Raw genomic sequence first — 20,217 nt, forward strand, 5'->3', positions numbered from 1 at the left:
GGGGATAAGGAGGTAAGGATGGATGGGGTGGAATGCGAAGTGGGTGCAATCAAAATTTTAGGGATCCAGTTTAATGATGATTTGAAAGGGAATGAAAGTTGGAATGAGTGCGGGACTCGGATTGAACGAAAGCTGAATTTTTGGAGGACGCGTGAGCTGACTTTAGTGGGGAAGGTGCTGGTTGTGAAAGCGGTTATTTTACCTATTGTGTTGTTTTGTGCGAATGTGTTTCCGTTTGCGGTGAGAAACGTGAAAAAGGCGGAGAAAATGTGTTTTACTTTTTTGTGGGGTAGTAGAATGGAGAAATTGAAAAGGGAATATGTGTATAAGTCATGTGTGCATGGGGGATTGGGGTTTCCGAATTTTCAGGTTTTCTTAGGGCTTAGCTATATTAAAATTTTGATTGTGTTGTTGGGGAAAGGGAATAAGGCTGGATGTATGGTACGGTATATGGCTGGATGGATGTTGTATGGGCTAAAATGGATAGAATGGGATGCAAGTGTGCCTGTGGCTTTTAAGTGTCCAGCATGGTATATGAAAGTAGAAAAATTTGTGATTGATTTTGATTTGTTAAGTGTACCTGTGAGTGACTTTAGGGAAAAGAAGAAAGTGATGAGAAGAATAGATGCGGGAGAATTGGTGTGCAATATTGGTGGTTTGAGGACGGATGAGGCTTTGACAGTTTGGAAGAAGATGGGAGTGAAGGGTATGTCAAATAAGCAGCATGATGTGGTATGGATGGCTTTGCATGATATTTTACCGGTGAGACAAGTACAGAAGAGGCGTGAATTGATTAGGTATGAGGTGTGTCCAAGGGATGGTTGTGGGTCAAGTGAGTCAGTGAGGCATATGATGTGGGACTGTGATTATGCATATAATGTATGGAAAGGTGTAGGAGGTTTGTGCAAAGAATTGGCTGGTGTGACTTTTGTAGACTGGCGAGTGGCAATGTTTGGTATGGGTGCTTCTAGTAAGGTTAAGGAGAGAATAATGTGGTTGATTATGGCGTGTGTGATGGAGAGTTTATGGGATGTGCGGAATTTGTGGGTGTTTAGGAGAAAGTTTGTGTCAGTTAATGAATGTTTGAGGTTGATATTGGCTAGGTTGTATGTAATATATCTTTGGGATAGACAGCATGGTGGTGACTTAGATAGTGAGGGAGTATGGAAGTTTAAGAAGTGGAGATTCTTGGTAAAAGTTTAGTATGCGATTATATGTAAATAAGTGTATAGTATATGTAAATAAGTATGTAAATAGGTGTGTATAGGTGGTGTATAATTTTGTAATATTACTGTTTTTTTTGGTGTTTAAAATGACAATAGGACCATTATGATGAAATGGTTGGAGAAGCGTTTATGCTTGAAACAGTTTATGCTGTTTTTTACGCTTTTAACCATCTGAATGGTTTTAAAAAAAAAAAAAAAAAAAAAAAAATCTGTTCTTATCAGTTTAATATCTGATACGTCCCCTATCTGGGGACCATATATTAAATGGATTTTTAGAACAGGGAGATGGAAAAAGAGCTTGCTCTGTCCTCTCCAGGCATTGACCTGGTATTGCAGTGCCTCCAGGTTCAGTGCACCCCCTAATGAGTTTGCAAAAAACAGAGCAAAAGAATGAAGAAGGAAACAAGCCGGCTGCACCTGAAACTACTGTTTTGCAAGAAACATCCCTCGAGTGTGTTGTGCGCAGGTGGACCGACCCCGAAAAATTAGCCCGAGTGTGGCTACGAAAAGTTTGTTTGTCCAAGACTTGCTGGCCTCTGTTGCCATGGCAACCAACTGGCAGAGTTGTTTACAACTTGGCTGCCGGGCCAGTGCTGGTGATGTCATCGCGGGACGTGATGTCATCAAGGCTTTGCTGCTATACACAGCTGCCAGCACAACAAGCAGCTCAGTTGCAGCCGGTCAAGCGACCGAGCAGGTAGGTGGAAAGGTAGGTGCAGTTTATTAAACCGTTTCCTTTGGATTTGATTTCCTGGTGGCCGGCCGATGTATCCTGCTGATGCTGCCTGCCTACGGCTCCAGCTGGGAGAATTCACCCTCCATGTTCTTTGATAGATAGATTAGATACATTAGATAGAATAGATAGGATAGATAGGATAGATTAGATAGATAGATAGATAGATAGATAGATAGATAGATAGATAGATAGATAGGTAGGTAGGTAGGTAGGTAGGTACTAATAATAAGCTAGCCAGCTAGGCAGCCAGCCACAGAGACAGCCAGCCAGCTACAGAGACAGCCAGCCAAAGAGCTAGCTGCATGTCATGTATGCCAGACAGAGACGGAGACAGAGACAGAGACGTGTATGTCTGCCATCCATCAGGTGGAAGCAGACGCAGTGTGATTGGGGGGTGGAGCTATTCAGATTTGAGAGCAGAAAGGAAGACAGAGGCAGTGCTAGGCAATAGGAGATGCAGTGTGAAAGCACGTCCGGTCCGCCATCTGAGAGGGTGGAGCGCATAATAGGGTATGTATGTCTGGCTTCGCCTTAACAAGAAGGACGTGGTGTCCGAGAAGGGGAGTTTTCGGGAAACCGTTGTGGCCATCGCTTCTCGGCCTTTTGGCTAAGATCAAGTGTAGTATCTGTTCTTATCAGTTTAATATCTGATACGTCCCCTATCTGGGGACCATATATTAAATGGATTTTTAGAACAGGGAGATGGAAAAAGAGCTTGCTCTGTCCTCTCCAGGCATTGACCTGGTATTGCAGTGCCTCCAGGTTCAGTGCACCCCCTAATGAGTTTGCAAAAAACAGAGCAAAAGAATGAAGAAGGAAACAAGCCGGCTGCACCTGAAACTACTGTTTTGCAAGAAACATCCCTCGAGTGTGTTGTGCGCAGGTGGACCGACCCCGAAAAATTAGCCCGAGTGTGGCTACGAAAAGTTTGTTTGTCCAAGACTTGCTGGCCTCTGTTGCCATGGCAACCAACTGGCAGAGTTGTTTACAACTTGGCTGCCGGGCCAGTGCTGGTGATGTCATCGCGGGACGTGATGTCATCAAGGCTTTGCTGCTATACACAGCTGCCAGCACAACAAGCAGCTCAGTTGCAGCCGGTCAAGCGACCGAGCAGGTAGGTGGAAAGGTAGGTGCAGTTTATTAAACCGTTTCCTTTGGATTTGATTTCCTGGTGGCCGGCCGATGTATCCTGCTGATGCTGCCTGCCTACGGCTCCAGCTGGGAGAATTCACCCTCCATGTTCTTTGATAGATAGATTAGATACATTAGATAGAATAGATAGGATAGATAGGATAGATTAGATAGATAGATAGATAGATAGATAGATAGATAGATAGATAGATAGATAGATAGGTAGGTAGGTAGGTAGGTAGGTACTAATAATAAGCTAGCCAGCTAGGCAGCCAGCCACAGAGACAGCCAGCCAGCTACAGAGACAGCCAGCCAAAGAGCTAGCTGCATGTCATGTATGCCAGACAGAGACGGAGACAGAGACAGAGACGTGTATGTCTGCCATCCATCAGGTGGAAGCAGACGCAGTGTGATTGGGGGGTGGAGCTATTCAGATTTGAGAGCAGAAAGGAAGACAGAGGCAGTGCTAGGCAATAGGAGATGCAGTGTGAAAGCACGTCCGGTCCGCCATCTGAGAGGGTGGAGCGCATAATAGGGTATGTATGTCTGGCTTCGCCTTAACAAGAAGGACGTGGTGTCCGAGAAGGGGAGTTTTCGGGAAACCGTTGTGGCCATCGCTTCTCGGCCTTTTGGCTAAGATCAAGTGTAGTATCTGTTCTTATCAGTTTAATATCTGATACGTCCCCTATCTGGGGACCATATATTAAATGGATTTTTAGAACAGGGAGATGGAAAAAGAGCTTGCTCTGTCCTCTCCAGGCATTGACCTGGTATTGCAGTGCCTCCAGGTTCAGTGCACCCCCTAATGAGTTTGCAAAAAACAGAGCAAAAGAATGAAGAAGGAAACAAGCCGGCTGCACCTGAAACTACTGTTTTGCAAGAAACATCCCTCGAGTGTGTTGTGCGCAGGTGGACCGACCCCGAAAAATTAGCCCGAGTGTGGCTACGAAAAGTTTGTTTGTCCAAGACTTGCTGGCCTCTGTTGCCATGGCAACCAACTGGCAGAGTTGTTTACAACTTGGCTGCCGGGCCAGTGCTGGTGATGTCATCGCGGGACGTGATGTCATCAAGGCTTTGCTGCTATACACAGCTGCCAGCACAACAAGCAGCTCAGTTGCAGCCGGTCAAGCGACCGAGCAGGTAGGTGGAAAGGTAGGTGCAGTTTATTAAACCGTTTCCTTTGGATTTGATTTCCTGGTGGCCGGCCGATGTATCCTGCTGATGCTGCCTGCCTACGGCTCCAGCTGGGAGAATTCACCCTCCATGTTCTTTGATAGATAGATTAGATACATTAGATAGAATAGATAGGATAGATAGGATAGATTAGATAGATAGATAGATAGATAGATAGATAGATAGATAGATAGATAGATAGATAGGTAGGTAGGTAGGTAGGTAGGTACTAATAATAAGCTAGCCAGCTAGGCAGCCAGCCACAGAGACAGCCAGCCAGCTACAGAGACAGCCAGCCAAAGAGCTAGCTGCATGTCATGTATGCCAGACAGAGACGGAGACAGAGACAGAGACGTGTATGTCTGCCATCCATCAGGTGGAAGCAGACGCAGTGTGATTGGGGGGTGGAGCTATTCAGATTTGAGAGCAGAAAGGAAGACAGAGGCAGTGCTAGGCAATAGGAGATGCAGTGTGAAAGCACGTCCGGTCCGCCATCTGAGAGGGTGGAGCGCATAATAGGGTATGTATGTCTGGCTTCGCCTTAACAAGAAGGACGTGGTGTCCGAGAAGGGGAGTTTTCGGGAAACCGTTGTGGCCATCGCTTCTCGGCCTTTTGGCTAAGATCAAGTGTAGTATCTGTTCTTATCAGTTTAATATCTGATACGTCCCCTATCTGGGGACCATATATTAAATGGATTTTTAGAACAGGGAGATGGAAAAAGAGCTTGCTCTGTCCTCTCCAGGCATTGACCTGGTATTGCAGTGCCTCCAGGTTCAGTGCACCCCCTAATGAGTTTGCAAAAAACAGAGCAAAAGAATGAAGAAGGAAACAAGCCGGCTGCACCTGAAACTACTGTTTTGCAAGAAACATCCCTCGAGTGTGTTGTGCGCAGGTGGACCGACCCCGAAAAATTAGCCCGAGTGTGGCTACGAAAAGTTTGTTTGTCCAAGACTTGCTGGCCTCTGTTGCCATGGCAACCAACTGGCAGAGTTGTTTACAACTTGGCTGCCGGGCCAGTGCTGGTGATGTCATCGCGGGACGTGATGTCATCAAGGCTTTGCTGCTATACACAGCTGCCAGCACAACAAGCAGCTCAGTTGCAGCCGGTCAAGCGACCGAGCAGGTAGGTGGAAAGGTAGGTGCAGTTTATTAAACCGTTTCCTTTGGATTTGATTTCCTGGTGGCCGGCCGATGTATCCTGCTGATGCTGCCTGCCTACGGCTCCAGCTGGGAGAATTCACCCTCCATGTTCTTTGATAGATAGATTAGATACATTAGATAGAATAGATAGGATAGATAGGATAGATTAGATAGATAGATAGATAGATAGATAGATAGATAGATAGATAGATAGGTAGGTAGGTAGGTAGGTAGGTACTAATAATAAGCTAGCCAGCTAGGCAGCCAGCCACAGAGACAGCCAGCCAGCTACAGAGACAGCCAGCCAAAGAGCTAGCTGCATGTCATGTATGCCAGACAGAGACGGAGACAGAGACAGAGACGTGTATGTCTGCCATCCATCAGGTGGAAGCAGACGCAGTGTGATTGGGGGGTGGAGCTATTCAGATTTGAGAGCAGAAAGGAAGACAGAGGCAGTGCTAGGCAATAGGAGATGCAGTGTGAAAGCACGTCCGGTCCGCCATCTGAGAGGGTGGAGCGCATAATAGGGTATGTATGTCTGGCTTCGCCTTAACAAGAAGGACGTGGTGTCCGAGAAGGGGAGTTTTCGGGAAACCGTTGTGGCCATCGCTTCTCGGCCTTTTGGCTAAGATCAAGTGTAGTATCTGTTCTTATCAGTTTAATATCTGATACGTCCCCTATCTGGGGACCATATATTAAATGGATTTTTAGAACAGGGAGATGGAAAAAGAGCTTGCTCTGTCCTCTCCAGGCATTGACCTGGTATTGCAGTGCCTCCAGGTTCAGTGCACCCCCTAATGAGTTTGCAAAAAACAGAGCAAAAGAATGAAGAAGGAAACAAGCCGGCTGCACCTGAAACTACTGTTTTGCAAGAAACATCCCTCGAGTGTGTTGTGCGCAGGTGGACCGACCCCGAAAAATTAGCCCGAGTGTGGCTACGAAAAGTTTGTTTGTCCAAGACTTGCTGGCCTCTGTTGCCATGGCAACCAACTGGCAGAGTTGTTTACAACTTGGCTGCCGGGCCAGTGCTGGTGATGTCATCGCGGGACGTGATGTCATCAAGGCTTTGCTGCTATACACAGCTGCCAGCACAACAAGCAGCTCAGTTGCAGCCGGTCAAGCGACCGAGCAGGTAGGTGGAAAGGTAGGTGCAGTTTATTAAACCGTTTCCTTTGGATTTGATTTCCTGGTGGCCGGCCGATGTATCCTGCTGATGCTGCCTGCCTACGGCTCCAGCTGGGAGAATTCACCCTCCATGTTCTTTGATAGATAGATTAGATACATTAGATAGAATAGATAGGATAGATAGGATAGATTAGATAGATAGATAGATAGATAGATAGATAGATAGATAGATAGATAGATAGATAGATAGGTAGGTAGGTAGGTAGGTACTAATAATAAGCTAGCCAGCTAGGCAGCCAGCCACAGAGACAGCCAGCCAGCTACAGAGACAGCCAGCCAAAGAGCTAGCTGCATGTCATGTATGCCAGACAGAGACGGAGACAGAGACAGAGACGTGTATGTCTGCCATCCATCAGGTGGAAGCAGACGCAGTGTGATTGGGGGGTGGAGCTATTCAGATTTGAGAGCAGAAAGGAAGACAGAGGCAGTGCTAGGCAATAGGAGATGCAGTGTGAAAGCACGTCCGGTCCGCCATCTGAGAGGGTGGAGCGCATAATAGGGTATGTATGTCTGGCTTCGCCTTAACAAGAAGGACGTGGTGTCCGAGAAGGGGAGTTTTCGGGAAACCGTTGTGGCCATCGCTTCTCGGCCTTTTGGCTAAGATCAAGTGTAGTATCTGTTCTTATCAGTTTAATATCTGATACGTCCCCTATCTGGGGACCATATATTAAATGGATTTTTAGAACAGGGAGATGGAAAAAGAGCTTGCTCTGTCCTCTCCAGGCATTGACCTGGTATTGCAGTGCCTCCAGGTTCAGTGCACCCCCTAATGAGTTTGCAAAAAACAGAGCAAAAGAATGAAGAAGGAAACAAGCCGGCTGCACCTGAAACTACTGTTTTGCAAGAAACATCCCTCGAGTGTGTTGTGCGCAGGTGGACCGACCCCGAAAAATTAGCCCGAGTGTGGCTACGAAAAGTTTGTTTGTCCAAGACTTGCTGGCCTCTGTTGCCATGGCAACCAACTGGCAGAGTTGTTTACAACTTGGCTGCCGGGCCAGTGCTGGTGATGTCATCGCGGGACGTGATGTCATCAAGGCTTTGCTGCTATACACAGCTGCCAGCACAACAAGCAGCTCAGTTGCAGCCGGTCAAGCGACCGAGCAGGTAGGTGGAAAGGTAGGTGCAGTTTATTAAACCGTTTCCTTTGGATTTGATTTCCTGGTGGCCGGCCGATGTATCCTGCTGATGCTGCCTGCCTACGGCTCCAGCTGGGAGAATTCACCCTCCATGTTCTTTGATAGATAGATTAGATACATTAGATAGAATAGATAGGATAGATAGGATAGATTAGATAGATAGATAGATAGATAGATAGATAGATAGATAGATAGGTAGGTAGGTAGGTAGGTAGGTACTAATAATAAGCTAGCCAGCTAGGCAGCCAGCCACAGAGACAGCCAGCCAGCTACAGAGACAGCCAGCCAAAGAGCTAGCTGCATGTCATGTATGCCAGACAGAGACGGAGACAGAGACAGAGACGTGTATGTCTGCCATCCATCAGGTGGAAGCAGACGCAGTGTGATTGGGGGGTGGAGCTATTCAGATTTGAGAGCAGAAAGGAAGACAGAGGCAGTGCTAGGCAATAGGAGATGCAGTGTGAAAGCACGTCCGGTCCGCCATCTGAGAGGGTGGAGCGCATAATAGGGTATGTATGTCTGGCTTCGCCTTAACAAGAAGGACGTGGTGTCCGAGAAGGGGAGTTTTCGGGAAACCGTTGTGGCCATCGCTTCTCGGCCTTTTGGCTAAGATCAAGTGTAGTATCTGTTCTTATCAGTTTAATATCTGATACGTCCCCTATCTGGGGACCATATATTAAATGGATTTTTAGAACAGGGAGATGGAAAAAGAGCTTGCTCTGTCCTCTCCAGGCATTGACCTGGTATTGCAGTGCCTCCAGGTTCAGTGCACCCCCTAATGAGTTTGCAAAAAACAGAGCAAAAGAATGAAGAAGGAAACAAGCCGGCTGCACCTGAAACTACTGTTTTGCAAGAAACATCCCTCGAGTGTGTTGTGCGCAGGTGGACCGACCCCGAAAAATTAGCCCGAGTGTGGCTACGAAAAGTTTGTTTGTCCAAGACTTGCTGGCCTCTGTTGCCATGGCAACCAACTGGCAGAGTTGTTTACAACTTGGCTGCCGGGCCAGTGCTGGTGATGTCATCGCGGGACGTGATGTCATCAAGGCTTTGCTGCTATACACAGCTGCCAGCACAACAAGCAGCTCAGTTGCAGCCGGTCAAGCGACCGAGCAGGTAGGTGGAAAGGTAGGTGCAGTTTATTAAACCGTTTCCTTTGGATTTGATTTCCTGGTGGCCGGCCGATGTATCCTGCTGATGCTGCCTGCCTACGGCTCCAGCTGGGAGAATTCACCCTCCATGTTCTTTGATAGATAGATTAGATACATTAGATAGAATAGATAGGATAGATAGGATAGATTAGATAGATAGATAGATAGATAGATAGATAGATAGATAGATAGATAGATAGATAGATAGATAGGTAGGTAGGTAGGTAGGTACTAATAATAAGCTAGCCAGCTAGGCAGCCAGCCACAGAGACAGCCAGCCAGCTACAGAGACAGCCAGCCAAAGAGCTAGCTGCATGTCATGTATGCCAGACAGAGACGGAGACAGAGACAGAGACGTGTATGTCTGCCATCCATCAGGTGGAAGCAGACGCAGTGTGATTGGGGGGTGGAGCTATTCAGATTTGAGAGCAGAAAGGAAGACAGAGGCAGTGCTAGGCAATAGGAGATGCAGTGTGAAAGCACGTCCGGTCCGCCATCTGAGAGGGTGGAGCGCATAATAGGGTATGTATGTCTGGCTTCGCCTTAACAAGAAGGACGTGGTGTCCGAGAAGGGGAGTTTTCGGGAAACCGTTGTGGCCATCGCTTCTCGGCCTTTTGGCTAAGATCAAGTGTAGTATCTGTTCTTAAGTGAGCAGAGAACCACACAGACGGCATGGGTAGAACGGTTGGCTGTGCGGCCTGAGCAGCCTTCCTAGTAGGTCATGCCCGTCTGGATCTGGCCATGAGGTTTCGAGGGGGTTGAGAGTCGAGGTGCAGAAGTGCCCTGGGAGTGGTGACCCCAGGGTGCCTGAACTCACTGGGTGTAGGACCCCATTTGAGGAATGGCACTGAGCACGCACTTCACATTCACACCCCTTTGAGCACACACCTCTAATTTTCCGGCCTCTGGCTCTGTGAAAATTGCGAGGAATTTTTATAGATCCGGCCAGATGTCCGGGCTGTTTTGCACAGCGCACGTCTGATTTATTTATTCTTTTTGTCACTGTGTGTTCACTTTCCACGTTTGTTTTGTCACTAGGATCTTTCGGGTTGCGGTCGCCTTTTGGGGACCCCTCGGAGGTCTAGGGGAGGCATGTGTGGCCATCTGCGCTCCTTGCCTCCCTGCACCCCCGGTTCTCCTTCGGGAGTGACCACCTTTTGATTGAATGACGAACGGTGAGTGCCTGGGTTACGCTCAGGTACAAGCCGTAGTTGTTTACCACTGCTCTTGGCCTCGTCTGAGAGCGGACATTTGTCCTGGACCTTTGCAGGTGCCTTTTGGCCCGGAAGGGAAGGGAATTAGGTGTGTTGGGGGCCCATCTCTTTTTAGAGTGGGCTTGCGATAGACCGCATCCTAGTGCACTTTTTTGTGTGGCACGCTACACTTTTTTAGTAGCACTTGGGTGATGAGAGCACGTTGCCTCGACTAAAATTAAAAAAAAAAACAAAAAAAAGAAAAAAAAAAAAAAAAAAAAAAATCTGTTCTTATCAGTTTAATATCTGATACGTCCCCTATCTGGGGACCATATATTAAATGGATTTTTAGAACAGGGAGATGGAAAAAGAGCTTGCTCTGTCCTCTCCAGGCATTGACCTGGTATTGCAGTGCCTCCAGGTTCAGTGCACCCCCTAATGAGTTTGCAAAAAACAGAGCAAAAGAATGAAGAAGGAAACAAGCCGGCTGCACCTGAAACTACTGTTTTGCAAGAAACATCCCTCGAGTGTGTTGTGCGCAGGTGGACCGACCCCGAAAAATTAGCCCGAGTGTGGCTACGAAAAGTTTGTTTGTCCAAGACTTGCTGGCCTCTGTTGCCATGGCAACCAACTGGCAGAGTTGTTTACAACTTGGCTGCCGGGCCAGTGCTGGTGATGTCATCGCGGGACGTGATGTCATCAAGGCTTTGCTGCTATACACAGCTGCCAGCACAACAAGCAGCTCAGTTGCAGCCGGTCAAGCGACCGAGCAGGTAGGTGGAAAGGTAGGTGCAGTTTATTAAACCGTTTCCTTTGGATTTGATTTCCTGGTGGCCGGCCGATGTATCCTGCTGATGCTGCCTGCCTACGGCTCCAGCTGGGAGAATTCACCCTCCATGTTCTTTGATAGATAGATTAGATACATTAGATAGAATAGATAGGATAGATAGGATAGATTAGATAGATAGATAGATAGATAGATAGATAGATAGATAGATAGATAGGTAGGTAGGTAGGTAGGTAGGTACTAATAATAAGCTAGCCAGCTAGGCAGCCAGCCACAGAGACAGCCAGCCAGCTACAGAGACAGCCAGCCAAAGAGCTAGCTGCATGTCATGTATGCCAGACAGAGACGGAGACAGAGACAGAGACGTGTATGTCTGCCATCCATCAGGTGGAAGCAGACGCAGTGTGATTGGGGGGTGGAGCTATTCAGATTTGAGAGCAGAAAGGAAGACAGAGGCAGTGCTAGGCAATAGGAGATGCAGTGTGAAAGCACGTCCGGTCCGCCATCTGAGAGGGTGGAGCGCATAATAGGGTATGTATGTCTGGCTTCGCCTTAACAAGAAGGACGTGGTGTCCGAGAAGGGGAGTTTTCGGGAAACCGTTGTGGCCATCGCTTCTCGGCCTTTTGGCTAAGATCAAGTGTAGTATCTGTTCTTATCAGTTTAATATCTGATACGTCCCCTATCTGGGGACCATATATTAAATGGATTTTTAGAACAGGGAGATGGAAAAAGAGCTTGCTCTGTCCTCTCCAGGCATTGACCTGGTATTGCAGTGCCTCCAGGTTCAGTGCACCCCCTAATGAGTTTGCAAAAAACAGAGCAAAAGAATGAAGAAGGAAACAAGCCGGCTGCACCTGAAACTACTGTTTTGCAAGAAACATCCCTCGAGTGTGTTGTGCGCAGGTGGACCGACCCCGAAAAATTAGCCCGAGTGTGGCTACGAAAAGTTTGTTTGTCCAAGACTTGCTGGCCTCTGTTGCCATGGCAACCAACTGGCAGAGTTGTTTACAACTTGGCTGCCGGGCCAGTGCTGGTGATGTCATCGCGGGACGTGATGTCATCAAGGCTTTGCTGCTATACACAGCTGCCAGCACAACAAGCAGCTCAGTTGCAGCCGGTCAAGCGACCGAGCAGGTAGGTGGAAAGGTAGGTGCAGTTTATTAAACCGTTTCCTTTGGATTTGATTTCCTGGTGGCCGGCCGATGTATCCTGCTGATGCTGCCTGCCTACGGCTCCAGCTGGGAGAATTCACCCTCCATGTTCTTTGATAGATAGATTAGATACATTAGATAGAATAGATAGGATAGATAGGATAGATTAGATAGATAGATAGATAGATAGATAGATAGATAGATAGATAGATAGATAGGTAGGTAGGTAGGTAGGTAGGTACTAATAATAAGCTAGCCAGCTAGGCAGCCAGCCACAGAGACAGCCAGCCAGCTACAGAGACAGCCAGCCAAAGAGCTAGCTGCATGTCATGTATGCCAGACAGAGACGGAGACAGAGACAGAGACGTGTATGTCTGCCATCCATCAGGTGGAAGCAGACGCAGTGTGATTGGGGGGTGGAGCTATTCAGATTTGAGAGCAGAAAGGAAGACAGAGGCAGTGCTAGGCAATAGGAGATGCAGTGTGAAAGCACGTCCGGTCCGCCATCTGAGAGGGTGGAGCGCATAATAGGGTATGTATGTCTGGCTTCGCCTTAACAAGAAGGACGTGGTGTCCGAGAAGGGGAGTTTTCGGGAAACCGTTGTGGCCATCGCTTCTCGGCCTTTTGGCTAAGATCAAGTGTAGTATCTGTTCTTATCAGTTTAATATCTGATACGTCCCCTATCTGGGGACCATATATTAAATGGATTTTTAGAACAGGGAGATGGAAAAAGAGCTTGCTCTGTCCTCTCCAGGCATTGACCTGGTATTGCAGTGCCTCCAGGTTCAGTGCACCCCCTAATGAGTTTGCAAAAAACAGAGCAAAAGAATGAAGAAGGAAACAAGCCGGCTGCACCTGAAACTACTGTTTTGCAAGAAACATCCCTCGAGTGTGTTGTGCGCAGGTGGACCGACCCCGAAAAATTAGCCCGAGTGTGGCTACGAAAAGTTTGTTTGTCCAAGACTTGCTGGCCTCTGTTGCCATGGCAACCAACTGGCAGAGTTGTTTACAACTTGGCTGCCGGGCCAGTGCTGGTGATGTCATCGCGGGACGTGATGTCATCAAGGCTTTGCTGCTATACACAGCTGCCAGCACAACAAGCAGCTCAGTTGCAGCCGGTCAAGCGACCGAGCAGGTAGGTGGAAAGGTAGGTGCAGTTTATTAAACCGTTTCCTTTGGATTTGATTTCCTGGTGGCCGGCCGATGTATCCTGCTGATGCTGCCTGCCTACGGCTCCAGCTGGGAGAATTCACCCTCCATGTTCTTTGATAGATAGATTAGATACATTAGATAGAATAGATAGGATAGATAGGATAGATTAGATAGATAGATAGATAGATAGATAGATAGATAGATAGATAGATAGATAGATAGATAGGTAGGTAGGTAGGTAGGTACTAATAATAAGCTATCCAGCTAGGCAGCCAGCCACAGAGACAGCCAGCCAGCTACAGAGACAGCCAGCCAAAGAGCTAGCTGCATGTCATGTATGCCAGACAGAGACGGAGACAGAGACAGAGACGTGTATGTCTGCCATCCATCAGGTGGAAGCAGACGCAGTGTGATTGGGGGGTGGAGCTATTCAGATTTGAGAGCAGAAAGGAAGACAGAGGCAGTGCTAGGCAATAGGAGATGCAGTGTGAAAGCACGTCCGGTCCGCCATCTGAGAGGGTGGAGCGCATAATAGGGTATGTATGTCTGGCTTCGCCTTAACAAGAAGGACGTGGTGTCCGAGAAGGGGAGTTTTCGGGAAACCGTTGTGGCCATCGCTTCTCGGCCTTTTGGCTAAGATCAAGTGTAGTATCTGTTCTTATCAGTTTAATATCTGATACGTCCCCTATCTGGGGACCATATATTAAATGGATTTTTAGAACAGGGAGATGGAAAAAGAGCTTGCTCTGTCCTCTCCAGGCATTGACCTGGTATTGCAGTGCCTCCAGGTTCAGTGCACCCCCTAATGAGTTTGCAAAAAACAGAGCAAAAGAATGAAGAAGGAAACAAGCCGGCTGCACCTGAAACTACTGTTTTGCAAGAAACATCCCTCGAGTGTGTTGTGCGCAGGTGGACCGACCCCGAAAAATTAGCCCGAGTGTGGCTACGAAAAGTTTGTTTGTCCAAGACTTGCTGGCCTCTGTTGCCATGGCAACCAACTGGCAGAGTTGTTTACAACTTGGCTGCCGGGCCAGTGCTGGTGATGTCATCGCGGGACGTGATGTCATCAAGGCTTTGCTGCTATACACAGCTGCCAGCACAACAAGCAGCTCAGTTGCAGCCGGTCAAGCGACCGAGCAGGTAGGTGGAAAGGTAGGTGCAGTTTATTAAACCGTTTCCTTTGGATTTGATTTCCTGGTGGCCGGCCGATGTATCCTGCTGATGCTGCCTGCCTACGGCTCCAGCTGGGAGAATTCACCCTCCATGTTCTTTGATAGATAGATTAGATACATTAGATAGAATAGATAGGATAGATAGGATAGATTAGATAGATAGATAGATAGATAGATAGATAGATAGATAGATAGATAGGTAGGTAGGTAGGTAGGTAGGTACTAATAATAAGCTAGCCAGCTAGGCAGCCAGCCACAGAGACAGCCAGCCAGCTACAGAGACAGCCAGCCAAAGAGCTAGCTGCATGTCATGTATGCCAGACAGAGACGGAGACAGAGACAGAGACGTGTATGTCTGCCATCCATCAGGTGGAAGCAGACGCAGTGTGATTGGGGGGTGGAGCTATTCAGATTTGAGAGCAGAAAGGAAGACAGAGGCAGTGCTAGGCAATAGGAGATGCAGTGTGAAAGCACGTCCGGTCCGCCATCTGAGAGGGTGGAGCGCATAATAGGGTATGTATGTCTGGCTTCGCCTTAACAAGAAGGACGTGGTGTCCGAGAAGGGGAGTTTTCGGGAAACCGTTGTGGCCATCGCTTCTCGGCCTTTTGGCTAAGATCAAGTGTAGTATCTGTTCTTATCAGTTTAATATCTGATACGTCCCCTATCTGGGGACCATATATTAAATGGATTTTTAGAACAGGGAGATGGAAAAAGAGCTTGCTCTGTCCTCTCCAGGCATTGACCTGGTATTGCAGTGCCTCCAGGTTCAGTGCACCCCCTAATGAGTTTGCAAAAAACAGAGCAAAAGAATGAAGAAGGAAACAAGCCGGCTGCACCTGAAACTACTGTTTTGCAAGAAACATCCCTCGAGTGTGTTGTGCGCAGGTGGACCGACCCCGAAAAATTAGCCCGAGTGTGGCTACGAAAAGTTTGTTTGTCCAAGACTTGCTGGCCTCTGTTGCCATGGCAACCAACTGGCAGAGTTGTTTACAACTTGGCTGCCGGGCCAGTGCTGGTGATGTCATCGCGGGACGTGATGTCATCAAGGCTTTGCTGCTATACACAGCTGCCAGCACAACAAGCAGCTCAGTTGCAGCCGGTCAAGCGACCGAGCAGGTAGGTGGAAAGGTAGGTGCAGTTTATTAAACCGTTTCCTTTGGATTTGATTTCCTGGTGGCCGGCCGATGTATCCTGCTGATGCTGCCTGCCTACGGCTCCAGCTGGGAGAATTCACCCTCCATGTTCTTTGATAGATAGATTAGATACATTAGATAGAATAGATAGGATAGATAGGATAGATTAGATAGATAGATAGATAGATAGATAGATAGATAGATAGATAGATAGATAGGTAGGTAGGTAGGTAGGTACTAATAATAAGCTAGCCAGCTAGGCAGCCAGCCACAGAGACAGCCAGCCAGCTACAGAGACAGCCAGCCAAAGAGCTAGCTGCATGTCATGTATGCCAGACAGAGACGGAGACAGAGACAGAGACGTGTATGTCTGCCATCCATCAGGTGGAAGCAGACGCAGTGTGATTGGGGGGTGGAGCTATTCAGATTTGAGAGCAGAAAGGAAGACAGAGGCAGTGCTAGGCAATAGGAGATGCAGTGTGAAAGCACGTCCGGTCCGCCATCTGAGAGGGTGGAGCGCATAATAGGGTATGTATGTCTGGCTTCGCCTTAACAAGAAGGACGTGGTGTCCGAGAAGGGGAGTTTTCGGGAAACCGTTGTGGCCATCGCTTCTCGGCCTTTTGGCTAAGATCAGTGATCCCACCTACTTGCCTGGCAAGGGAGGTGCTCCTGTTCCTGTATGGTGTGTTGGCGATACCTGGAAAATGGAAGCGATAAATGCGGATGGAACTACGGCAGAGGAAGTCCCGGGATATGCAAAGATCAGAAATGGATGTCGTTTTATACTGAGAGACCCTGGAAAGAAAGAGCGGGGACTTGTTTTCCTGGTGGAGGAGATTTTCTTCAAGCTCTTCGGTTTGCAGAGGAGTCAGATCCTGGCCCTGCTGGAATTTCCAAAGCGTGGAGTGTACGACCTGGTACTAACTTCAGAAGAGGATTACAGTTATCTGATGGGTAAGACTGAATGTTGTAAGGGAAATGCTATACTGAATGGTATTGATATAATATCTCATTTTCCGAGGCGACAAAGACTGATAACTGTGCGGATATACAGCCCTTATGTGGATGAGGAGGAAATTTCGTTGTTCCTGGCGCAGTACTGCGAGGAAGTTGTTTCCAAGGGGAAAATCTTGAACTTGTTCGGGATATGGACAATGAAGTGGAGGTTCGCTGTGAAGTTTAAAGAAATGGAAAATGGAAAGATTTGTGTGCCTCCAGGCCGTTTCAAAATTGGAACTGTCAATGGAGACTTGTTCTATTCGGGAATGGAAGAGTTTTGTCGTAAATGTAAAAAATATGGACATGTGAAAGAGCATTGTACGGTATTGTTTTGTGCAAAATGCCAAACGGAAGGACATTCAGCTGATTCCTGTGAGAAACAGAAGGTTTGCCACTTATGTGGGAATGATGGCCACCTGTATGCGGCATGTCCACTTAGAAAGAAGCGGGGGAGGGAGAAGGAGGAGAAGGAGGAGAAGGAGGAGAAGGAGAAGGAGGAGGGTCAGGTAGTAGTTGGAGAAAGTGATAGTCTGCGGCGGGAGGAAAATATAGAGCCTGCAGTTAGAAGGGCTCCCAGAGAGGTAGAGGAGACTCCTAGAGAGGGGGAAAAAAAGAAAAAGATAGTTAGGTCACCTTCAGAGGAAGGAAGTAGGGATCAGGAGGTTGTGTCTCTGGAAGATTGGGAGCATATAGCTTCGCTAGAAAGGAGGAGTTTTTACGGCAGAGTAGAGGAAAAAGCAAAAGACAGCATGATAAAAGATATAAAAGGGTTCTTTGAGTTCTATAATGTACCTGCTCATATAAGAAAGCGAGTAGAAGAGACACGTTCTATATCACCTAGTATGTTCCGTGTATTGACGTATCTTGCCTTTAAGGGTGGTTTGAGAGGGTAATATAATTTGTTGGGGTTTTTCTGTTTTTTTTTTCTGGTATAAAGTTATATGATAGTTTTGTTTCTTTGTGTAGAAGATAGAATTTTTCTTTGTTTGTTTTGTGTATTGTTTTGCAAAGTTATTTTTTGTTGTTGTAAGCTTTTGTTTTTTAATAAAATTGGTTGTTATCCTTTTGGATAATCAACTTTAAAAAAAAAAAAAAAAAAAAAAAAAAAAAAAAAAAAAAATCTGTTCTTATCAGTTTAATATCTGATACGTCCCCTATCTGGGGACCATATATTAAATGGATTTTTAGAACAGGGAGATGGAAAAAGAGCTTGCTCTGTCCTCTCCAGGCATTGACCTGGTATTGCAGTGCCTCCAGGTTCAGTGCACCCCCTAATGAGTTTGCAAAAAACAGAGCAAAAGAATGAAGAAGGAAACAAGCCGGCTGCACCTGAAACTACTGTTTTGCAAGAAACATCCCTCGAGTGTGTTGTGCGCAGGTGGACCGACCCCGAAAAATTAGCCCGAGTGTGGCTACGAAAAGTTTGTTTGTCCAAGACTTGCTGGCCTCTGTTGCCATGGCAACCAACTGGCAGAGTTGTTTACAACTTGGCTGCCGGGCCAGTGCTGGTGATGTCATCGCGGGACGTGATGTCATCAAGGCTTTGCTGCTATACACAGCTGCCAGCACAACAAGCAGCTCAGTTGCAGCCGGTCAAGCGACCGAGCAGGTAGGTGGAAAGGTAGGTGCAGTTTATTAAACCGTTTCCTTTGGATTTGATTTCCTGGTGGCCGGCCGATGTATCCTGCTGATGCTGCCTGCCTACGGCTCCAGCTGGGAGAATTCACCCTCCATGTTCTTTGATAGATAGATTAGATACATTAGATAGAATAGATAGGATAGATAGGATAGATTAGATAGATAGATAGATAGATAGATAGATAGATAGATAGATAGATAGATAGGTAGGTAGGTAGGTAGGTAGGTACTAATAATAAGCTAGCCAGCTAGGCAGCCAGCCACAGAGACAGCCAGCCAGCTACAGAGACAGCCAGCCAAAGAGCTAGCTGCATGTCATGTATGCCAGACAGAGACGGAGACAGAGACAGAGACGTGTATGTCTGCCATCCATCAGGTGGAAGCAGACGCAGTGTGATTGGGGGGTGGAGCTATTCAGATTTGAGAGCAGAAAGGAAGACAGAGGCAGTGCTAGGCAATAGGAGATGCAGTGTGAAAGCACGTCCGGTCCGCCATCTGAGAGGGTGGAGCGCATAATAGGGTATGTATGTCTGGCTTCGCCTTAACAAGAAGGACGTGGTGTCCGAGAAGGGGAGTTTTCGGGAAACCGTTGTGGCCATCGCTTCTCGGCCTTTTGGCTAAGATCAAGTGTAGTATCTGTTCTTATCAGTTTAATATCTGATACGTCCCCTATCTGGGGACCATATATTAAATGGATTTTTAGAACAGGGAGATGGAAAAAGAGCTTGCTCTGTCCTCTCCAGGCATTGACCTGGTATTGCAGTGCCTCCAGGTTCAGTGCACCCCCTAATGAGTTTGCAAAAAACAGAGCAAAAGAATGAAGAAGGAAACAAGCCGGCTGCACCTGAAACTACTGTTTTGCAAGAAACATCCCTCGAGTGTGTTGTGCGCAGGTGGACCGACCCCGAAAAATTAGCCCGAGTGTGGCTACGAAAAGTTTGTTTGTCCAAGACTTGCTGGCCTCTGTTGCCATGGCAACCAACTGGCAGAGTTGTTTACAACTTGGCTGCCGGGCCAGTGCTGGTGATGTCATCGCGGGACGTGATGTCATCAAGGCTTTGCTGCTATACACAGCTGCCAGCACAACAAGCAGCTCAGTTGCAGCCGGTCAAGCGACCGAGCAGGTAGGTGGAAAGGTAGGTGCAGTTTATTAAACCGTTTCCTTTGGATTTGATTTCCTGGTGGCCGGCCGATGTATCCTGCTGATGCTGCCTGCCTACGGCTCCAGCTGGGAGAATTCACCCTCCATGTTCTTTGATAGATAGATTAGATACATTAGATAGAATAGATAGGATAGATAGGATAGATTAGATAGATAGATAGATAGATAGATAGATAGATAGATAGATAGATAGATAGATAGATAGGTAGGTAGGTAGGTAGGTACTAATAATAAGCTAGCCAGCTAGGCAGCCAGCCACAGAGACAGCCAGCCAGCTACAGAGACAGCCAGCCAAAGAGCTAGCTGCATGTCATGTATGCCAGACAGAGACGGAGACAGAGACAGAGACGTGTATGTCTGCCATCCATCAGGTGGAAGCAGACGCAGTGTGATTGGGGGGTGGAGCTATTCAGATTTGAGAGCAGAAAGGAAGACAGAGGCAGTGCTAGGCAATAGGAGATGCAGTGTGAAAGCACGTCCGGTCCGCCATCTGAGAGGGTGGAGCGCATAATAGGGTATGTATGTCTGGCTTCGCCTTAACAAGAAGGACGTGGTGTCCGAGAAGGGGAGTTTTCGGGAAACCGTTGTGGCCATCGCTTCTCGGCCTTTTGGCTAAGATCAAGTGTAGTACCTTGTCTTACTGAACTGCCTTGACTTGACGGCTCAGGTCCTGGGGTACCCCCTGCACTCGGCCTTTGGGCATCGGCGATTTAATTCGTCTTAAGCTCACTGCAGCTATTGGGTGTAGGGCTATTCCCCAGGAACGAGAGTGAACCTTCCTCTCGGCCTGCTGCTCGATTGTCCTGTGCCCGACGGTTTGACCGGAGAACCACTTCGATCCCGCCTGCCGACGAACGATCGACGAAGACGCCCCGGAACCCCGAGAAGGACGACGCTGAACCCCGAAGAAGCCGGCGACGAGGATTTGCATCTCTCCGCCCCCTTCGAC

The 20,217-nt window shown here is 47.6% G+C and overlaps 11 non-coding genes and 5 pseudogenes across 11 annotated transcripts; all 16 read left to right on the plus strand.

Annotated features, from left to right (window-relative positions):
- Positions 1-1,382: 1,382 nt before the first annotated feature.
- LOC138773573 (U2 spliceosomal RNA) lies at positions 1,383-1,587 on the plus strand (annotated as a pseudogene).
- Positions 1,588-2,549: 962 nt separating this feature from the next.
- Positions 2,550-2,740, plus strand: LOC138773689 (U2 spliceosomal RNA). The gene has a single exon (XR_011360209.1). It is a non-coding gene; the product is annotated as a U2 spliceosomal RNA (small nuclear RNA).
- A 966-nt stretch (positions 2,741-3,706) lies between these two features.
- Positions 3,707-3,897, plus strand: LOC138773701 (U2 spliceosomal RNA). Its single transcript, XR_011360211.1, has one exon. It is a non-coding gene; the product is annotated as a U2 spliceosomal RNA (small nuclear RNA).
- Positions 3,898-4,863: 966 nt separating this feature from the next.
- LOC138773713 (U2 spliceosomal RNA) lies at positions 4,864-5,054 on the plus strand. Its single transcript, XR_011360212.1, has one exon. It is a non-coding gene; the product is annotated as a U2 spliceosomal RNA (small nuclear RNA).
- A 958-nt stretch (positions 5,055-6,012) lies between these two features.
- LOC138773125 (U2 spliceosomal RNA) lies at positions 6,013-6,203 on the plus strand. Its single transcript, XR_011359880.1, has one exon. It is a non-coding gene; the product is annotated as a U2 spliceosomal RNA (small nuclear RNA).
- Positions 6,204-7,169: 966 nt separating this feature from the next.
- Positions 7,170-7,360, plus strand: LOC138773136 (U2 spliceosomal RNA). The gene has a single exon (XR_011359882.1). It is a non-coding gene; the product is annotated as a U2 spliceosomal RNA (small nuclear RNA).
- Positions 7,361-8,314: 954 nt separating this feature from the next.
- Positions 8,315-8,505, plus strand: LOC138773147 (U2 spliceosomal RNA). Its single transcript, XR_011359885.1, has one exon. It is a non-coding gene; the product is annotated as a U2 spliceosomal RNA (small nuclear RNA).
- A 970-nt stretch (positions 8,506-9,475) lies between these two features.
- On the plus strand, positions 9,476-9,542 carry LOC138773657 (U2 spliceosomal RNA; annotated as a pseudogene).
- Positions 9,543-10,292: 750 nt separating this feature from the next.
- Positions 10,293-10,507, plus strand: LOC138773625 (U2 spliceosomal RNA; annotated as a pseudogene).
- Positions 10,508-11,465: 958 nt separating this feature from the next.
- On the plus strand, positions 11,466-11,656 carry LOC138773159 (U2 spliceosomal RNA). Its single transcript, XR_011359887.1, has one exon. It is a non-coding gene; the product is annotated as a U2 spliceosomal RNA (small nuclear RNA).
- A 962-nt stretch (positions 11,657-12,618) lies between these two features.
- LOC138773170 (U2 spliceosomal RNA) lies at positions 12,619-12,809 on the plus strand. The gene has a single exon (XR_011359888.1). It is a non-coding gene; the product is annotated as a U2 spliceosomal RNA (small nuclear RNA).
- A 966-nt stretch (positions 12,810-13,775) lies between these two features.
- LOC138773183 (U2 spliceosomal RNA) lies at positions 13,776-13,966 on the plus strand. Its single transcript, XR_011359895.1, has one exon. It is a non-coding gene; the product is annotated as a U2 spliceosomal RNA (small nuclear RNA).
- Positions 13,967-14,924: 958 nt separating this feature from the next.
- Positions 14,925-15,115, plus strand: LOC138773195 (U2 spliceosomal RNA). Its single transcript, XR_011359906.1, has one exon. It is a non-coding gene; the product is annotated as a U2 spliceosomal RNA (small nuclear RNA).
- Positions 15,116-17,525: 2,410 nt separating this feature from the next.
- On the plus strand, positions 17,526-17,741 carry LOC138773604 (U2 spliceosomal RNA; annotated as a pseudogene).
- Positions 17,742-18,703: 962 nt separating this feature from the next.
- LOC138773207 (U2 spliceosomal RNA) lies at positions 18,704-18,894 on the plus strand. Its single transcript, XR_011359917.1, has one exon. It is a non-coding gene; the product is annotated as a U2 spliceosomal RNA (small nuclear RNA).
- Positions 18,895-19,860: 966 nt separating this feature from the next.
- LOC138773716 (U2 spliceosomal RNA) lies at positions 19,861-20,003 on the plus strand (annotated as a pseudogene).
- The last annotated feature ends 214 nt before the right edge of the window (positions 20,004-20,217 follow it).

The sequence above is a fragment of the Dendropsophus ebraccatus genome, chromosome 14 (genome assembly GCF_027789765.1).
Source record: "Dendropsophus ebraccatus isolate aDenEbr1 chromosome 14, aDenEbr1.pat, whole genome shotgun sequence".
In the NCBI taxonomy this organism is placed as follows: Eukaryota; Metazoa; Chordata; class Amphibia; order Anura; family Hylidae; genus Dendropsophus; species Dendropsophus ebraccatus.